The following is a 17,579-nucleotide window of genomic DNA, read 5'->3' as shown; positions in this document are numbered from 1 at the left end:
TTAGTAATTAGTTACTGGTGCTAGGTTTATTAACACAGTCTCTGGTAGGTATTTGGTTGAAGTTAAGAAACAATTCGATAAGCAGTCTGTGTGCACCATATCTAGGTTAAGTAAGAAGAGCTCATCTATATCCTGGAGGCAGAGTAATTGATTCTCACCTTCAGAGGTTAGGGCAGCAGATAATGTTTCTTTTCTTTTTTTTTTAGACAGAGTCTCGAGCTGTCGCCCTGGGTAGAGTGCTGTAGCATCACAGCTCATAGCAACCTCTAACACTCGGGCTTAAGCAATTAATTCTCTTGCCTCAGCCTCCCAAGTAGCTGGGACTACAGGCGCCTGCCATAACACCTAGCTATTTGTTGGCTGTAGTTGTCATTATTGTTTGGCAGGCCTGAGTGGATTCAAACCCGCCAACTCCAGTGTACATGGCTGGCACCCCAGCTGCTGAGGTACAGGCATCGAGCCAGATAATGGCTTTTTGATCAGAGAACAAAGCAGATTTCAATAAAGCATATTTCAATCTTTTTTTTAGCTTTTTGAAATAAAAAAACAAAAATCAACTAAAATGCAGATTTATTTTCTTTGCTTTTAATGGCCTCTCTTGACTTTAGGAACATTAAACTTGAGTATTAAAATGGGAATTCAAAGTTTATCTTTTGTCATTGCCTTATGTTCTTTTGTAATCTCCTTAATTCTGTATCACTCATTAAAGGATACTTTCATATCTCAGTTTTCACATATTTCTAACATATTCTGAAATGGAATGTAATTTGAAAGGCATTGGCAGTCATTTTAAAGGCTCATTCTGACTTCCCTAAGGTAAGCTTTATTTTCATGCATTGATCGATTTCTCCTTGTAAAAAAAAGTCTTATTCAAAATTATTTCCTTTTTTTTTTTTTTCCCCTTTTCTCCCCCCCCCCCCCGTCTCTATCACTTCTCTTTTCTGACATATAACTTCCTTCCTACTCAGGAGAAGTCAAGGTGGCAATATCAATGGCTCAGGGGAGGAGTATGTAGCCTCGATGTGAGACAACTCTTAATGGCATTCTGAGGAGTGCACCATCAGTTTCTGGTACGGTATTTAAAACCTGGGCAGTTCTTTTAGCTCTGCCACCCATCAGTGGATCCATCAGCTGTTCAATGGGGCTGTAGCTCAGTTTCACCCTGTTGGGATGGGCACTTTCATTCTGCAGAGGATACGGGCAGAAAGCTTAAAGCTCACAACTCTTGACAGAGCATCAGCCTGTTGCTGTTAGAGAGATGATTGGATCCATAATTCACAGAACTCTGAGGAAATTCTTTAAGGAAAAAGAATACATCCCCCCCAAATTTTACAAAAAAACACATTTGACCCTGGGAGCGTTTTGCCATGGCTTCTCCTAAGAGACTGGTGCAAACAAGGAATCTTGAATCATACGCACTGTTAGTTTCATTGTAAATGGTTTCCTTATTCATGGAGTATCGGAATTCCTGATTCCATCTAAGAGGGAAAACCTAAATATTTTCTGACAGTCCATGTCTAACCAGTTGAGTTCCATACATACACTTTGTAGTTAGATGTTTCTTTACTCATTTAATCCCCTGTGGGTTCAATCTTTAATCAGAGAGCAGGCCATTGCCTCGTCTAAGATTAGATCCAATTATTGTAAAAAATTCCCACAACCAGTTATAATTGTGCTCTTTGAAAATGCCTGTCAAAAGCTTGTGGAAAGACAAAGATCAATGAAGTTTGCTTTTTTTTTTCTTTTCTGCTAGAAGGCCAAGTGTGTTTTCAGTGGCATTAAGGCAAGATAGGAGGTTTCAAGTGGAGCTGAGGAATGTTTAAGCTCCAACTTTTTGAGTTTTATAGTCTTCACAGTTGTGACTTTGGCATAATAATGATAATAAACTAGCATTGCAAGCTATAGGAAAGAAAGCAAGAGTCACTGGGGATTAAAAATCCCTAGTTTGAACCATGGAGAAACTTCTCTTCACCTTCCTCTTTTTCTTTTTCTCTTTGAATACTTCTCCTCTGGCTCTATCTTTGTATATTAAATTCAATCCTCATAATTTCAGTATAGGCTCCATGCATTGTCAGCAACCAAGTCTACTTCACAGTAAATGGCCATCTGTAAAGATGATTGTAAGTTAAAATTTGAGTGTTTAGGGCTCAGTGCCAGTAGCACAGTGGTTACGGCACCAGCCACATACACTGAGGCTGGTGGGTTCCAAACTAGCCTGGGCCAGATAAACGAGAATAACAACTGCAACAAAAAATACCTGGGCGTTGTGGCGGGCGCCTGTAGTCCCAGCCACTTGGGAGGCTAAGGCAAGAGAATCGCTTAAGCCCAAGAGTTTGAGCTTGCTGTGAGCTGTGACACCGCCAGCACTCTACTGAGGGTGACATAGTGAGACTCTGTCGCAAAAAATTAAAAAAAAGAAATTGAGTGTTTAGTTTACTAGGGGTGCCATAAAGTACCAGTAACTGGCTAGCTTAAACAACAGAAATTTATTGTCTCACAGTTCTAGAGGTTAGAACTCTAAGATAAAAGTATAAACAGTTTGTTACTTCTGAGGACCATGAGAGCAAATCTTGTTTTGTTTTAAGACAAAGTTTCACTTCGTCACCCTAGGCAGAGTGCTGTGGCATCATAGCTCATAGCAACCTCAAACTCTTGGGCTCAAGTGATCCTCCTGCCTCATCCTCTTGATTAGCACTACAGGTGCCTGCCTCAATGCCTGGATAATTTTTCCTGTTTTTAGAGTGGGGGGGGGGGTCTTGATCTTGCTCAGGCTGGTCTCAACTCCTGAGCTCAATCGATCCTCCTCAGCCTCCCAGATGCTAGGATTACAGGCGTCAGCCACAGTGTCTCTCTTCTGAGAGCAAATATTTTCTCTCCTAGCTTCCTTGACTGTGACAACAGAACTCCAAACTTCTCATGGCATTCTCTCATGTCCATTTTTCTGTGCCCAAACTTCCTCTTTTTATGAGGATGTTGATCATATTGGATTGGAGCCTACCCTACTTTGATATGGCCTCATCTTAACTAATAACATCTGCAATGACCCTGTTTCCAAATAAGGTCACATTCTCAGGTACTGAGGATTAGGACTTTAACATGTAAAGTTTGGGGGATGCAATTCACCCCATTATAGATGGTCTGAAATACTTTATACTAAATAAGCCTTACTCCCTACCAGTGAAAATTTATTTCTTCTATTATCACTCTTAGTTACTATTTCTCATTTCTGACTCCAATTGTCTTAATTGTACTAAGCATATCTCAGTCTTATTGAGCACTTTTAATGTACAAGGGTTTCTCATTAAGAAAAATAAAGATGAAGTAAAAAATAAGCCTGACCTAAGGAATTTTTTTAATCAAGTTGGAGAGAAAATGAGAAAAAAAAAAGAAATGAATGAGACTGACTGAATAGTTTTTTTTGTTTTTTTCTGTTGGAGTAGGAACTATAATTGTGCTTCTGGTGGTGGGTTGGGGGGTAGTTATACCAGGAGGTTGGAAACAAAAGACTTTATTGAAGAGGCAGCATTGAGGTGCACCTTGCAGGGCATGTGGGGTTTAAATAGGCAAAGATCACGTCTCAGTGAAAGTAGATATCATGGAAATTAGAATGGCAAAACAAAGCTAAAATTTTTTCTGTGATACCCATAGACCACATAATAATTACAAATATTTTCCTGAAAAGCCTGTGCAATTGCTTACATGTCTATCATAATGTGAATGTTTGGATCTAGTGAATCAATATTTAGAACACAATCATAATACCAGCTAACATTTATTGAAAAATTCTGTGTCTGACGCCCATTTGAGTACTTTGTAGTTACTAATATTAACTTATTGGTCATTATGGACATTTGTGTTTTGCAAAAACACCAACAAATGCAGTTTCTTTTGGAATCTAATAAACGTCTTTGTGATATTGAGTAGTATTTTTAACTTAACCATTTTAATTCTTACTTCTGACTTAGGAAAAAAAATAAATGGTTGTCCCTGGATTGGAATTCGAGACATTGAATTGTTATTTGGTTGTGGATTTAAGTGTGGTCCCAATGACTTTTCCTTCATTCTTTTCTTTAATTATATCATTATAGCTTGATGGAATTATTTTACAAATTATCATGCTAAAATCTGTTTAGGGTAATCTTCTTAATTTATTGAATTAATAAACTTGTTATTAATGTTTTAGCCACAATTGAAGGATATCAGTTTCTTTTCTTTTTTTTTTTTTTTTGCTTGTACAAAGGTCTTTAGTGGTAGGGGAGGGAGGCTGCAGAGTAGCACCAAGGAGGAGAGAAAAGGGGAGAGAAAGATAAGGAGAGAGTGGGGAAGAGAAGGGGGGGGCAGAGGAGAAAGGCGGGGAGAGGGGGAGAGATCAGGATATCAGTTTCTTAACTTGAACATTTTCCTGCTTTTTGAATGTTTTCTTAGTTTATTATATATGTCTGGAATCCTCTTCCTCACATCTGTACTATTACCACCATCATATGGAAGTCTGACGATTGTAGATTCCACGCGTAAGTGAAGTTATGCAGCATTTATGTTTCTATGTCTGACTGACCTAGAGACCAAAAGGCTAGGCAGTGAGCTGAGCACTCCATGGGTATTATCTGCTTTAGTCCTCAACACAAATTTGTTATGTAGGTGTTACCATCACCGTTTTATGAAATTAATGCTTTAAACACTACTTGCCACTTCTGTCATTAAAAGGTTCATTTAGTAGTCACCACTTCCATGAAGTTTTTCTAACATTTTCCTCTTTAAAAAATCATTTTCTTGAGGTATGACAGACGTATAAAAAGCTGTATATATTTACTGTATACAAACCTATGAATTTTGGATAGATATACAACTGTGAAAACTGTCACCACCATCAAGGCCATAATCGTATCTATTACCTGCCAAAGTTTTCTTGACCCTCTTTTATTGTTATTATTAATGTGTTGTTATTTTTGCTTTAAAAACACAGATAAGATCTATCTTTTTAGCAACTTTAAGCATACAACACAGTATTGTCAGCAATAACTGAAACTTTGGACCCTTTATCCATCACCTCCCATATCTCCTCCCCTATACCCCATTCTATTCTCCACTTCTATAAGTTCATTTCAGATTCCACACGTAAGTGAAATTGTGTAGTAGTTGTCATTCTGTGTCTGACTTATTTTACTTAAGATAATGCTCTTCAAGTCTATCTACGTTGTTGCAAATAGCAAAATATCTTTCTTTTTTAAAGCTGAAAAAACTATCTTATTGTATAAATATACTATCATTTCTTTATGCATTCATCTGTCAATAAACATTTCTGTTGTTTCTATATCTCAGCTATTGCCAATAACGCTGTAATGAACATGGGAGTGAAGATATCTCTTCTAGATCTTGAATTATAATTTCTTTGGCAATACACCCGGAGGTGGAATTGTATCCTATGATACTTTTATTTTTAATTTTTTGAGGAAGCTTCATATGATATTTCATAATAATTGTATCAATTTTACATTCTACAAAGTGTGCAAGGGTTACGTTTTCTCTATATCCTTGCCAAAGCTTACTGTCTTTTGATTTTTTGATAATAGCCACCTTAACAGGTGTTAGGGGATCTCGCTGTGGTTTTGATTTGCTTTTCCCTAATGACTAGTGATATTGACCATCTTTTCATATACCTATTGGCCATTTGTACGTTTTCTTTGAGAAATGTATATTCAGGTCCTTTGTCCATTTGTGAATTGAAATTTTTGTTTTTATTTAGTTGCTCAGTTGTTTGAGTTCTGTTTACATTTTGGATATTAACTGCTTTTTAGATACATGGTTTATAAAGTAATTTCTACCATTCCATAGGTTGCCTTTTAATTTTTTTGTTTCCTTTTCCATGCAGAAGTATTTTAATTTGATGTAATTTAACTTACTTATTTTTGCTCTTGTTGCCTGTACTTTGGGTGTCAGATCCAAATAATATTCAACCATCGCCAGTTAAGGTGCTTTTCCCCTGTGTTTCCCTAAGACATTTCATGTCTTATGTTTAGGTCTTTAATCAATTTTTAGTTAATTTTTGTATATGAGATAAAAGTGTCTTATCTCCTTTTTTTGGCATGTGTATATCCAATTTTCCCAGTACCATCTGTTGCGGAGATCATCCTTTCACTATCGTGTATTCTTGATGCCCTGTGGAATATTGATTAGCCATAAATGCATGGCTTTATTTATTGGTGCTTTATTCTGTTCCATTGCTCTGTCTGTGTATCTGTTTTATGTCAGTACTGTACTCTTTCGATTGCCATAGATTGTAATATGTGCATATAATTTGAAATGAAGAAACGTGTTGCTTCAGCTTTGTACTTCATTCTCAGAATTGCTTTGGCTATTTGAGATCATTTGTGGTTTTATGTGAATTTTAGGATTGTTTTTTCTATCTTTCTGAGAAATGCCACTAAAATGTCATCAGGGATTGTATTAAATCTATAGATTACTCTGTATATTATGGACATTTTGACTTTTTAATACATCAGGGATTGTATTAAATCTGTAGATTACGCTGTATATTATGGACATTTTGACTTTTTAATACATCAGGGATTGTATTAAATCTGTAGATTACTCTGTATATTATGGACATTTCTTTAAAATATAAACATGAAAAACTTTCCATTTATTTGCATCTTCTTCAGTTTATTTCATCAGTGTTTTATAGTTTTTAGTGTAAAATTTTTTATCTCCTTGGTTAAACCTGTGTCTAAGTATTTGTTCATTTTGATGAACTGTAAATGAGATTGTTTTCTTGATTTCTTTTATAGATAGTGAATTGTTAGTATATTGAGATGCAACTGATTTTTGTACATTGTTTTTTCCTGCATCTTTACTGAATTTGTTTATTTGTTCTTTGTTTTTTTGTTCTTTATTTGTTTTTTTCATGTGTAAAATATTATCACCAGCAAACAGAGACAATTTCCCTACTTCTTTTTAGATTCAAATGCCTTTTATTTCTTTTTCTTGTTCTGAGGAGGACTTTCAGTACTATGTTGAATAGAAATGGTGAGAGTGAGCACCATTACTTTCTTCCTGTTCTTAGAGAAAGAATTTACAACTTATAACCATTGTGTATAATGCCAGCTGTGGGCTTCTCATACATGGCCTGTATTATTATATGGAGGTACAGCTCTTCTATACCTAGTTGTGTTTATAATAAAAAGATGTTGAATTTTGTCAAATGCTTTTCTCACATCTGTTGAGATGATCATAGAATTTTTCTCCTTTACTCTTTTAAGGATAAATCCGAGGGACAAATAGCATTGACCATGGTAAATAAATTTTTTTTTTGAGACTGTGTTACTTTGTCACCCTCAATAGAATGCCGTGGCATCAAAGCTCACAGCAACCTTAAACTCCTGGCTCAAGTGATCCTTTTGCCTCATTCTCCCAAGTAGCTGGCACTAGAGGTGCCTGCCATAACACCTGGCTAGTTTTTAGACACAGGTTTTCACTCTAGCTCAGGCTGGTCTCAAACTCATGAGCTCAGGCAATCCCCTCTACCTTGGCTTCTCAAAGTTCTGGGATTGCAGGCATGAGCCACCATGCCTGGCCCAGGTAAATGATCTTTGTAATGCACTGCTGAATTCAGTTTGCCAGTGTTTTGTTGAGGATTTCGTGTTTATGTTCTTTAGGAAATATTGGTCTGTAATATTTTTTTCTTGTAATGTATTTGTCTGGGTTTGGTATCAGGGTAATTCTGGCCTCATAGAATGAATTTATAAATATTTCTTCTTCAGTTTTCTGACAATTTAAGACAGACTGGTATTAGTTTTTGTTTTGTTTTGTTTTAAATATTTGGTAGAATTTTGTCGTGAACCTATCTGGACCTAATCTTTTCTTTTTAGGAGATTTTTGATTACAGATTCAGTGTCCTTACTCATTATTGATCTGTTCAGATTTTCTATTTTTTCTTGATAGGATATATGTACATAGGAATTTATGCATTTCTTTTAGGTTATCCAGTTTGTTAGTGTATAATTGTTCATAGTCATCATGTCTTGTGATCTTTTGTGAGCAGCTGCAAAATCTTCTCTTTCATTTATATATTTTTTGAGTCTTCTGTCTTTTCTTTCTTAGTCTGGAAAATGGTTTAATTAGACTCTCCTAGAACATTATTATGATGTTCAAACAAAGGTTTATCAATCAGAGCAAAAACTTAGTAAGCCCCACATCTTAAGTAAACATCAAAGCAAAGGGAACTCCCTAATATAACTGGGTACATAAACTGATATCTTTGTTTTCAAGAAGGTGCAGATGACTTGGATATGTATCCCTGTTTTCAAACAGTGCTGTTTGAAAAGAGATGACCTGAGTTTCAGGAAGCCGTAGGATACGGTACGTTGCTACTTTTCCTTTGCGATGCTCTGACCTTCCCGACTGTAGAATGGAACGTGTGCAGTCAGGCTTTCTGTACATTTGTTGTTAAGAGTCGAGATGCAAAATACATTAGTGTATGTCATTTTAGATATTTAAACCAACTTCTGGCTTTAGATGCAAAGGCATATATATGATGAGAACACAGAGAGGATAAAAAGAAAAAGTGAACATTAATTACAATCAGCAAATACATTTTGCTGTTACCCTGTAGTTATTCAAGGGAGGTTGTATAAAGACTTGAATGAAATTGTCTCATACATCAGTTACTATGACCAGTTTGTTCTCTTCATCTTGATTATTTTAATGAAGTCTCCTATGATTAAATTCATACAGAATGGAAGATAAAAGTAATTGTGAAATCTACAGTATTAGCACAAGAACCAAATGTTAAACCCCTTAAGAAGAAACTACTGCTCACTCCAGCAATCAGAAATACAAACTTGAGGGCAGGTTTTTGTCACACTGCTGTCATTACTGGTAGCTTGCTAGTACTCAAGGTCCATGGAAATGCTTCTGTTAAAAATAATTGCCTGTTCACGGAAGTGCAGCACCCCGACCGAATATGTCCCCTATAATGTGTTGAGTGGACAAGTTTGGGAAGGAGTTACTATCTTGACCATTTTTTAGCCCAGAGCAGTGGTAAACTACTTGCATCGTTATAGAGGTTGTCTGTATATTTACAATAAGAATGCTTCAGACCTTTACATATCAGATGTCTTTCTCTTTTGGGTATTTAGTTAAATAGATGAACAATCTTCTGAGAATGTTACAACTCAGTCCAAAAAGTATATCCAGACATAAAGTGATATTTATTTTTGATGCAGGAAAGATGGATTATCTGATTACTATTCAATATTCACAACAATCCCATTTTACACGTTTATGGCATTCTTTATGCCTGTCATATTTTTAAGTGTGTATGTGCATAGCTTGTATTTTCTGAGTTTACTTGTTTTATGATCTCTGAACTTCTTTGACTGTGACAGATAGGATGTCAATAGAAAATATGTCACTGCAAGATAGTGCCGGTTGGCTCAAACCATCAAATGTTCAGCCTGCCTCATAACAGTAGAAAACAAAAGACACCAAAAACATGTTCTGGGCATTTTCTCGGAGCCCGTGGACTGGCATTTGAGTTACCACTTCTTAACATCATGTTCCACCTGACACTTTCAGTTAACTGCAGGCATTCACGCTTGGGGCTTAACACTTCAGTTTTCTAGTATCTATCTACTGACAACCCAAACAATAGAAAGAAATCACACACTGTAACTTTTGGTGTTCGCCATCCAGACAAAACAAGCAGGAGAAATTTGCGGGCTGAATTCCTAACTGCTCTTACCTCCAGTTAGACATTGAGAGCATGGCTTTGACACATGGTTCTTATCACTAGGAAGCAGGATCCTGTGTGAATAAAAACTACTTTCTATGCTATTTCAGGGCCTTTCTAGATGAAGAGTATACTATTTTTATGAGATGGTTCTGTCTGATATCTGAGACAATTAATCTCTAAGTGTAGAGAAAGAATAGATCCTAGATTAGTTTCTGGTACGAATTCTTTTTAGTCCATAGGTTTAAACATGTAAGTTATATATATATATGTATACATATATATATACATATATATGTATATATATATATGTATATGTATATATATATATATAGTGTATATATACACACACACACACACTTTTTTTTGGTCAAGCTATTTGAATTTTAGGGTTAAATCCATCCCAGTACTAAGATTAGGCCATTCTTTATTGGTCGATGATAAAATGGTCTTTATAAAGAAATTGAAAGTAATAGTAATACATAGTTTGTAGAAATGTAATTTACTCATTTAATCATTTGACAATTGTTAATTTTAGAATCTACCCCACACAAATGATTTCCAAGACAGAAGACAAAAAGAATAAAACAATGAGGATGTCAGCTTTGATTTCTGCTTTTATGGAGCTTATAATTTAAAGTCAGAAACATATTCATCAAATCATCTGTCATGCACACACACGCACACACACACACACATTCAACACTGAGCTAAATGCCAGGAAGGCAAAGTAGATTGCATTATCAGAATATATAACAGAGGGAGCCTTCCACCCGGGGAGGAGTGGAGGGGTGGCTAGGGAGAGATGATAATTATCTTTGTGAAGAAGTGATGTTTAAACTGGACTCCAGAGAATGTATGAAAGTTACTCAAACAAATGAGAGAAGAATATTTTTATGTAGAGGGCTCAGCATGTGTGCAGAGTAGAGCTACAGAGAGTGAAGTGTGGACTGAGATGGTCTGAGAGGCCAGCTAGAGACCAGATGCTACAGAGCCTACCTGGTCATATTAAAAAGGAGGGGTTTGAAACAACAGAGTTAAATGACAAATTCACATTCATAGAAAGAAAATAGTTTACTTGGCAAAATAAAAATTTGACAAAAATCTATGCTTACTCTCCTAGCAGTCTCATTTCAAGTCTGTTCAATCCAAGAGTCTTAGAACTATCTAGTACCATAGAGGATTTTCCAAAACAAAGCTCTAGATACTAGTCTAATGGTCAATGACACATTCATTTCTATAGAAAGGTCCCAATAGGGGCTGCTTCTCTTAGCAGGTCACTTAGATCAGCCAGAGTCAATGACAGTATGACATTCTCTAAAATCAGTTTTATCAGTTATGTGGTGGTGGAGGCCATGGAATACTTTACAGTATCAATATACTTGGGGTTATAAACGATAGACGATGGGGGAGGTCAGTTTGGCTCTTGTGCTCTATTGGCTGGCATCTTTCTTTCTCTTTAAATCATTCACACTTCATTTTTCATCTTTCTTCCCCTTTCTCTTTTTCCTTTCCTTAACTGACCATACTATAGAACAGTAGTAATTTCTTCGAAATATTTCCTCTATTTATTAAAACAAATGTTATAATTTCTGTATATCATTAATAATTTATCTAAATATTCAACCACCACATAATTAGGATTGATTATACATTGCTGTACTGGGGTCAATTTAGTTTTCTTATAAGATAACAATCCTGGGGAGGATGAATGTTTCTCTGGGAACAAAGTGATATTCAGCTGAAGTCTAAGGAGCAAAATACAGACTGTGCTGCCGTATCACTAAACAGAAACTCAAATTAACACTGTGTCCTATTTAGAGGGGATATTTTTAGTCATTATCCAGATAGTAGGTGAATGATAATATTGATTGAGGAATGTTTAGAGGAAGCAGGTTGACAGAGGATTGTTGGGAAATTACACTGATAGGAACTCAGACCTTAAAAAGTGCTAGGCTTAGGGTTGTGCACGAGTTCTCTCATTAAATCCTCACAATAATCTTAGGAGGGCAGTATTTGCATGTTACAAATTTATAACCTGTGAAAACAAGGTTTAAAAAGATTGAATAAATTGGCTCAGGTTCTGAAAAGGCAAGTGGAGAGCTAGAATTCAAGCCCTGGTGGTCTACTCCCTCTGTAATGGAAAAAATATCCTCACTTTATCAATTATGTTGTACTATTTTGATAACTATAATATTCATTCCAAACTAATCTTTCTATACTTTTTTTTCTTCTTTTTTTTTGGATACAGAGTCTCACTATGTTACCCTCGGTAGAGTGCAATGCTCACAGCAACCTCAAACTCTTGGGCTCAAGTGATTCTCTTGCCTCAGTCTCCTGAGGCGCCCACCACAATGCCCTGCTATTTTTGTTGTTGTTATTGCAGTTGTCATTGTTGTTTCAGCTGGCCCTGTGCATGTGGCTGGCACCATAACCACTGTACTATGTATTATGGGCACTGAGCTACTTCGCATAATTCTTATATTTAGCATAAGTTTTTCTTTCTTTTTTTTTTTGGAGAACAAGTCTTTGTTGCCCTTGGTTGAGTGCTGTAGTATCATAGCTCATGGCAACCTCAAACTTTTGGGCTCAAGTGATCCTCCTGACTCAGCCTCTTGAATAGATGGAGCTCCAGGTTCCCACTCCAAGGCCCAGCTAGTTTTTCTATTTTTAGTAGAGATGGGGTCTCACTCTTGCTTAGGCTGGTCTCGAACTGAGCTCAGGAGATTCTCCTGCCTTGGCCTTCCAAAGCGCTGAGATGACAGGCATGAGCCATGGTGCCCAGCCACAGAAGATATTTTTATACATTGATATCAAAATTATAACACATGAAAGTATTCTAAAATATCTTTTTTAAATTAAAGAAGCATTTTATAATAACTGCTGAAAGCAAAGAAATGTCCAAATCTTCTTTTGCATTATCACATGTCTTTAGAACTTTCTAAAATATACAAAATTGCTGTACATGATTTTGTACATATTTGTCATAAGCACAACACATTTGAAGTAAGCAGAACCTGCTCTTGGTAGTGTATTTGTTCGTTTATTAATTTTTTTTGTCCTGCTCTTAGGATAACATTGTGCTCTTAGTTGACATGATAGAAGTCATCAGGAGTGACCCTGTTCTCATTCAGAACATGCCAAATCTAAACTGACAATGGAGTTGTCAGGTTTCTAAAAGCTTCTAAATCTCGAAGATTGGCTGCTGTCCAGTCCTCCTGCAGAGGTTAATTAGAATAACCAATAGGCCTGAAAAGAAACATAAGGTTCTGTCGTGGAGAAATCTTATAATCATCAGGCCAGAACAGACGGTGAGATCTCTGAGCTCTTGCTCCCCAGTGGCAGGTGGTCTGGCGTGAGACAGCTAGTGCTAGTGGGTAACAGTCAACTCTCTGTTTTCTTTCTTTCTTTTTTTTTTTTCAAAACAAAATGTGTGATTTATTTTGGAGCAAAACAATTAAAACTGAGTTTTTTCCCCAGTAAAGGGGAGAACTAACAATAAGAGATAGTACCCTGGTTACATCCTAATTACCACATTCTATATGATGTGGATGTGTTCAACATGTATTCAAAGATATTGCAAATAATAGGCATTTGCAATTTAAAAATCACAAATCATTGAGAATGTTGTAAACTCGTAAATATTGAACTAAATACTTAGAAATAAATATCTTTTAAAAACTGAAGTCTTTGACAGTGTTTATAGATCAACCCAAATGTTACCTACAAACAGTTCAGCAAATAAATTGACATTACTGCTAGTTTCCACTTAATTTCTTCATAATATGACGTCTAGTGTTGCATTAGAGAAGATACGTCTTACAAATACATGGGTAACCCAGGGACTATGATGAATCACTTTACAGCATCTAAGATCATTAACAGAGAGTCCTAGATGTGGGTGGCACTCATCTGTTTCAAAAAGAGTGTGGTTTGTATGTGGTCCAAAAAATGGCAAACCTGATCATGGGTCAGTAAAGTCAGCCCAGTATCCTTCAGCTCGAAGGGCACAGCAAATTTCCTTAGCACCATTGATGAATTTGTCTAAGAGCATTTCTCTTTCACTTTCTACCTGTTCACTTCCAACAGTCATGTCATTCTTTGTCTTCTGTGTTACAGTCAGAATCATTAGTTTGCTATTAACTACTTCTGGAATTAGTGATTCAAAATCTCTTCACAGCAATTCCGGACGTGTTTGGATTACACATTCTACTCTGGCAATTTCTGAAAAATTAACAGTGCAGAAAGTTAGTGAAATAAGAAAGTAAGTTTCTGCACTGTTAATTTTTTGTTCTACAGGTGCCTCATTACCCTGAAATTCATTTACTTATTATGCCATCACAGACTCAGCTCTTTCACTTGATAAAGGTTCTGCTAGAACATCAGGCAAAGTTTTATGGACCAGGCTTTTCTTATGTGAAGTGGTCCCACTGAGGTGACAAAGTGGTCCCATTGAGGTGACAATCAAAACTATATTCCCAGGAAGCTGGAATCTTGATCTTGAGGTTTAAATGGTCCCATAGTTTAATCAGGCCAAACTGTCCGAGAGCCCATGTCTGGAGGTGCAGTGGCCACCTGAGACTCATCAGAACCTGATGATCCCACAGTTGAAAAGGCTTTTGGATTGACAAAAAATATTCTCACCTTATCAATTATGTTGCACTGTTTTGATAACTATAATATTCATTCCAAAATAATCTTTCTATCCTTTTTTTTTTTTAACTAAAAAGCAAAACCCTGGGAGAAAGGAAACCAGTCTGGCTCTGTTACAAAGTACATTGGCCATTTCTAGCAGAGAGGACTATAGCAAAATAGCTTTTCTTTTGTAATGTGAATTCAGTCACCACCAAAGCCAGCAGTGTCCAGCTGAACTCTCTGTTTTCAATTCTACTTTGAATTTTTTCACACCTCCAGATAACACTTATTCTGTGGATTTTTCCATACCTACCACAATATGGAAGCATCAAGAAGTGAAGAGAAATGATTAGGTTTGAGGCAAGAGTGTCTGGGATCTAATTCTGCTCTGTGAGTTTACCGACAGCATCAATGAGCTAGTCCTACTTTCACTCTAGTTAACAGTTTCTATGTTTGTAAAACTTGGCTTATAGGTGAAGCATCAAGGCAAAAATTAAATGAAATACACCTCATTATAAATCCCTCTTACTATTTAAAAATAATTGGAGAGTTAGAATATGAAAGTAAACATATAATAGATCAGAATAGCAACTGACAAAGTCACCTTACTAAGACAGAATCATTCCCAGAGTGAAGACTCAATGGCAATATTCATTTGTCTAATGTGATGATTAGTTTTAGGCGTCCACTTGAAATAGAGTAAGAGATACCTAGAGAACTGGTAAAGCACTATTTCTGAGTGTGTCTGTGAGGGTATGTCTAGGGGAGCTCATTGTGTGAACTGCGGGACTGAGTGGGGGAGATCTACCTTCAATGTGCACAGGCACCTACCACTTAGCTGGGGCCCTGGATAGGGCAAAAAAGCTGAGGAAGGTAAATTTACTCCATCTCCCTACTGGAGCTGAGAAACCTTTGCTTTCCTGCACTTGGGCATCAGAATCACAGGTCCTCCAGCCTTGAGTTCTGGGATTTGTTCCAGTAGCTTCGTGGGTTCTTAGGTGTTTGGTCTCAGATTGAGAGTTACACTGTTATCTTCCTGGGTGGGTTCCCAAGCCTTTGGATTTGGATTAAGTGAGCCACACTACGGCCACAGCCACAGGATTCCTGGTTCTTCAGCTTGCAATAACAATGTTCTCTGTCTTTTTAATTATATGAGCTGGTTTCCCCAATAAGTCCTCTTATCTATCTATCATCTATCTATTCTTCTACCCATATCCTATTGGTTCTGTCTCTCTGGAGAACCCGACTAATACATCTATTGAAGTAATGTGTTAGGCCTGGCACAGTGGCCCATGCCTATGATCCTAGCTCTCTGGGAGGCTGAAGTGAGTGGATGGTTTGAGCTCATGAGTTTGAGACCAGCCTGAGCAAAAGTGAGATCTTGTCTCTACTAAAAATAGAAAAACTGAAGCAAGAGGATCACTTGAGCCTAAGAGTTGGAGGTTACTATAAGCTATGACACCACAGCACTCTGCCTGGGGCAACCGCTTGAGACTGTCCCAAAAAACAAAACAAAGCAAAAAAAGTAATGTGTCATTGGAAAGGGATGTGGATGATAAGAGAAAGGGAAAAAAAAATCACAGTGGCATACTAGCCAATGTTAAGCATTTTTGCAGGTAAGCGGGAGGAGAGAAAAGTAGATCATTCTCTATTTCCCACTCAAAATGTATTGTTTGAAATAAGCAGTGTGAGCTTGAATTAAAGAGCTAGACTATACTTAGCTCTGTTCCACATCGAACTCTGACAAGCCATAGCAAAAAATTGTGGATTTACCTGATCGAGCCCTGTAAGCTTGTCTATTTAGAAAGAAAGGGCTAGTAGGCCAGTATAAATGTTTCATCTTTAATCTCATTTTAAATTATTAATTAAAAATTTGGATTTATTCATCCATCTACTGATACCTGGATTAGGCTCAGTCAGTTTTATAGCAGTGCCTTTTCCTAAAGTGAAATAAGATATCGTACAGTAAGAAATTACTATAGTTCAGAGTTATTAATTTGCATATTTTCTTTTTTACAAGTGAATGATCTATGAACATAGCTAGCCCTGAATAAATTTTCTGATTGAAAAATTTATAGATAATGCAAGTAATGATCAAAAATAATGAATATTTCCTTTAACATGAACTTCTGTTGTTTTCTTCTTTCTTTTTAACAAATGAGTATTATTTGTCTCTCCCATGTGTTCTCACAAAAAGGAACCAAAATACCTTAACACTGAGCTTCAGATGTGTTGTTAAAGAATTTGTCTCATCTAAATGAGCCCTGAGGTTTTGTGCTCAGAATTGGTTTATTGACGTTTAAGCATTGTTGGTAAGAACATGATTTCAAAGCATCAGACACTTTGTTATTGAGCTCAGAATATCAATACATTAAAACAATGGGAATAATTTCTGTGTAAATACTATAATATTTTAGTAATAGAAGGAAAAGTCACAATCTACAAGAATATTCAAATCATGTGTTATTTATTGTGTTTCTGTATTTATCTAAAACTCCTGGGAATATTCATGATGTGAGACAAAGAATTAACTAAAACTATTTTACTACTTATTGTGCTCTAACAAGAACAAATAGGTAAATGATCAACTCCTGTGGTTTGTGTGGCAGTCTATAGTTTTTATTTTGTTTTCTTAACCCAGACACTAACCAAGCAAAGATGAAAAAAGAAAACTGTTTGAAATTAAAGTCAAAGTGGGGAAATGAGAAATCCTTGTAGCATAATAATTTACAATTATGTAAGAAAGAGTTATCTTATATAGAGTTAAACAGACTCTGAAGATATTAAACTTGAACCCAGGCTGGTGAAAGTGGCCGTGGACACTTTTCCTCATCTGCTGGGCTACTGACAGGACACTGTGGAATTGTGGTGGGAGCTGGCAACAGAGGAAGCCTTGGGAATGAGGCAAAGCAGTGGATGTTCACTAGATGGACTTGGCTTCCTGGTGAACTTGGAGACTTATTGTATAGTTACATTTCTGGATTTTATGAAGGAAAATTGCCTTTGTGCCTCTGAGGAGGCACCTAAGTAGATCTATGTAGTTTGCAATAGGCCATTTGAACCTGAAGATAGTTCTGATCTCTAAGTATGGCTGATGGGCAAATGGTAGAATTTGATTTCATATTGGAAAGAGCCTCCCACATTTCATATATTAAAGGAAGTTGTAAACATTTTATTTTTGAACCAATATAATTTACTGATATTTAATACATATCCT

At 36.4% G+C, this 17,579-nt stretch overlaps 1 pseudogene; it reads right to left on the bottom strand.

Annotated features, from left to right (window-relative positions):
• Window positions 1-13,485: 13,485 nt before the first annotated feature.
• Window positions 13,486-14,553, bottom strand: LOC100960959 (annotated as a pseudogene).
• Between the last annotated feature and the right edge of the window lie 3,026 nt (window positions 14,554-17,579).

This window comes from Otolemur garnettii, unplaced genomic scaffold (assembly GCF_000181295.1).
Source record: "Otolemur garnettii isolate 467f Iridium unplaced genomic scaffold, OtoGar3 scaffold00009, whole genome shotgun sequence".
Taxonomy (NCBI): Eukaryota; Metazoa; Chordata; class Mammalia; order Primates; family Galagidae; genus Otolemur; species Otolemur garnettii.
The sequence above is the reverse complement of the archived record's forward strand: the minus strand, read 5'-3'. Positions and strand labels throughout refer to the sequence as shown.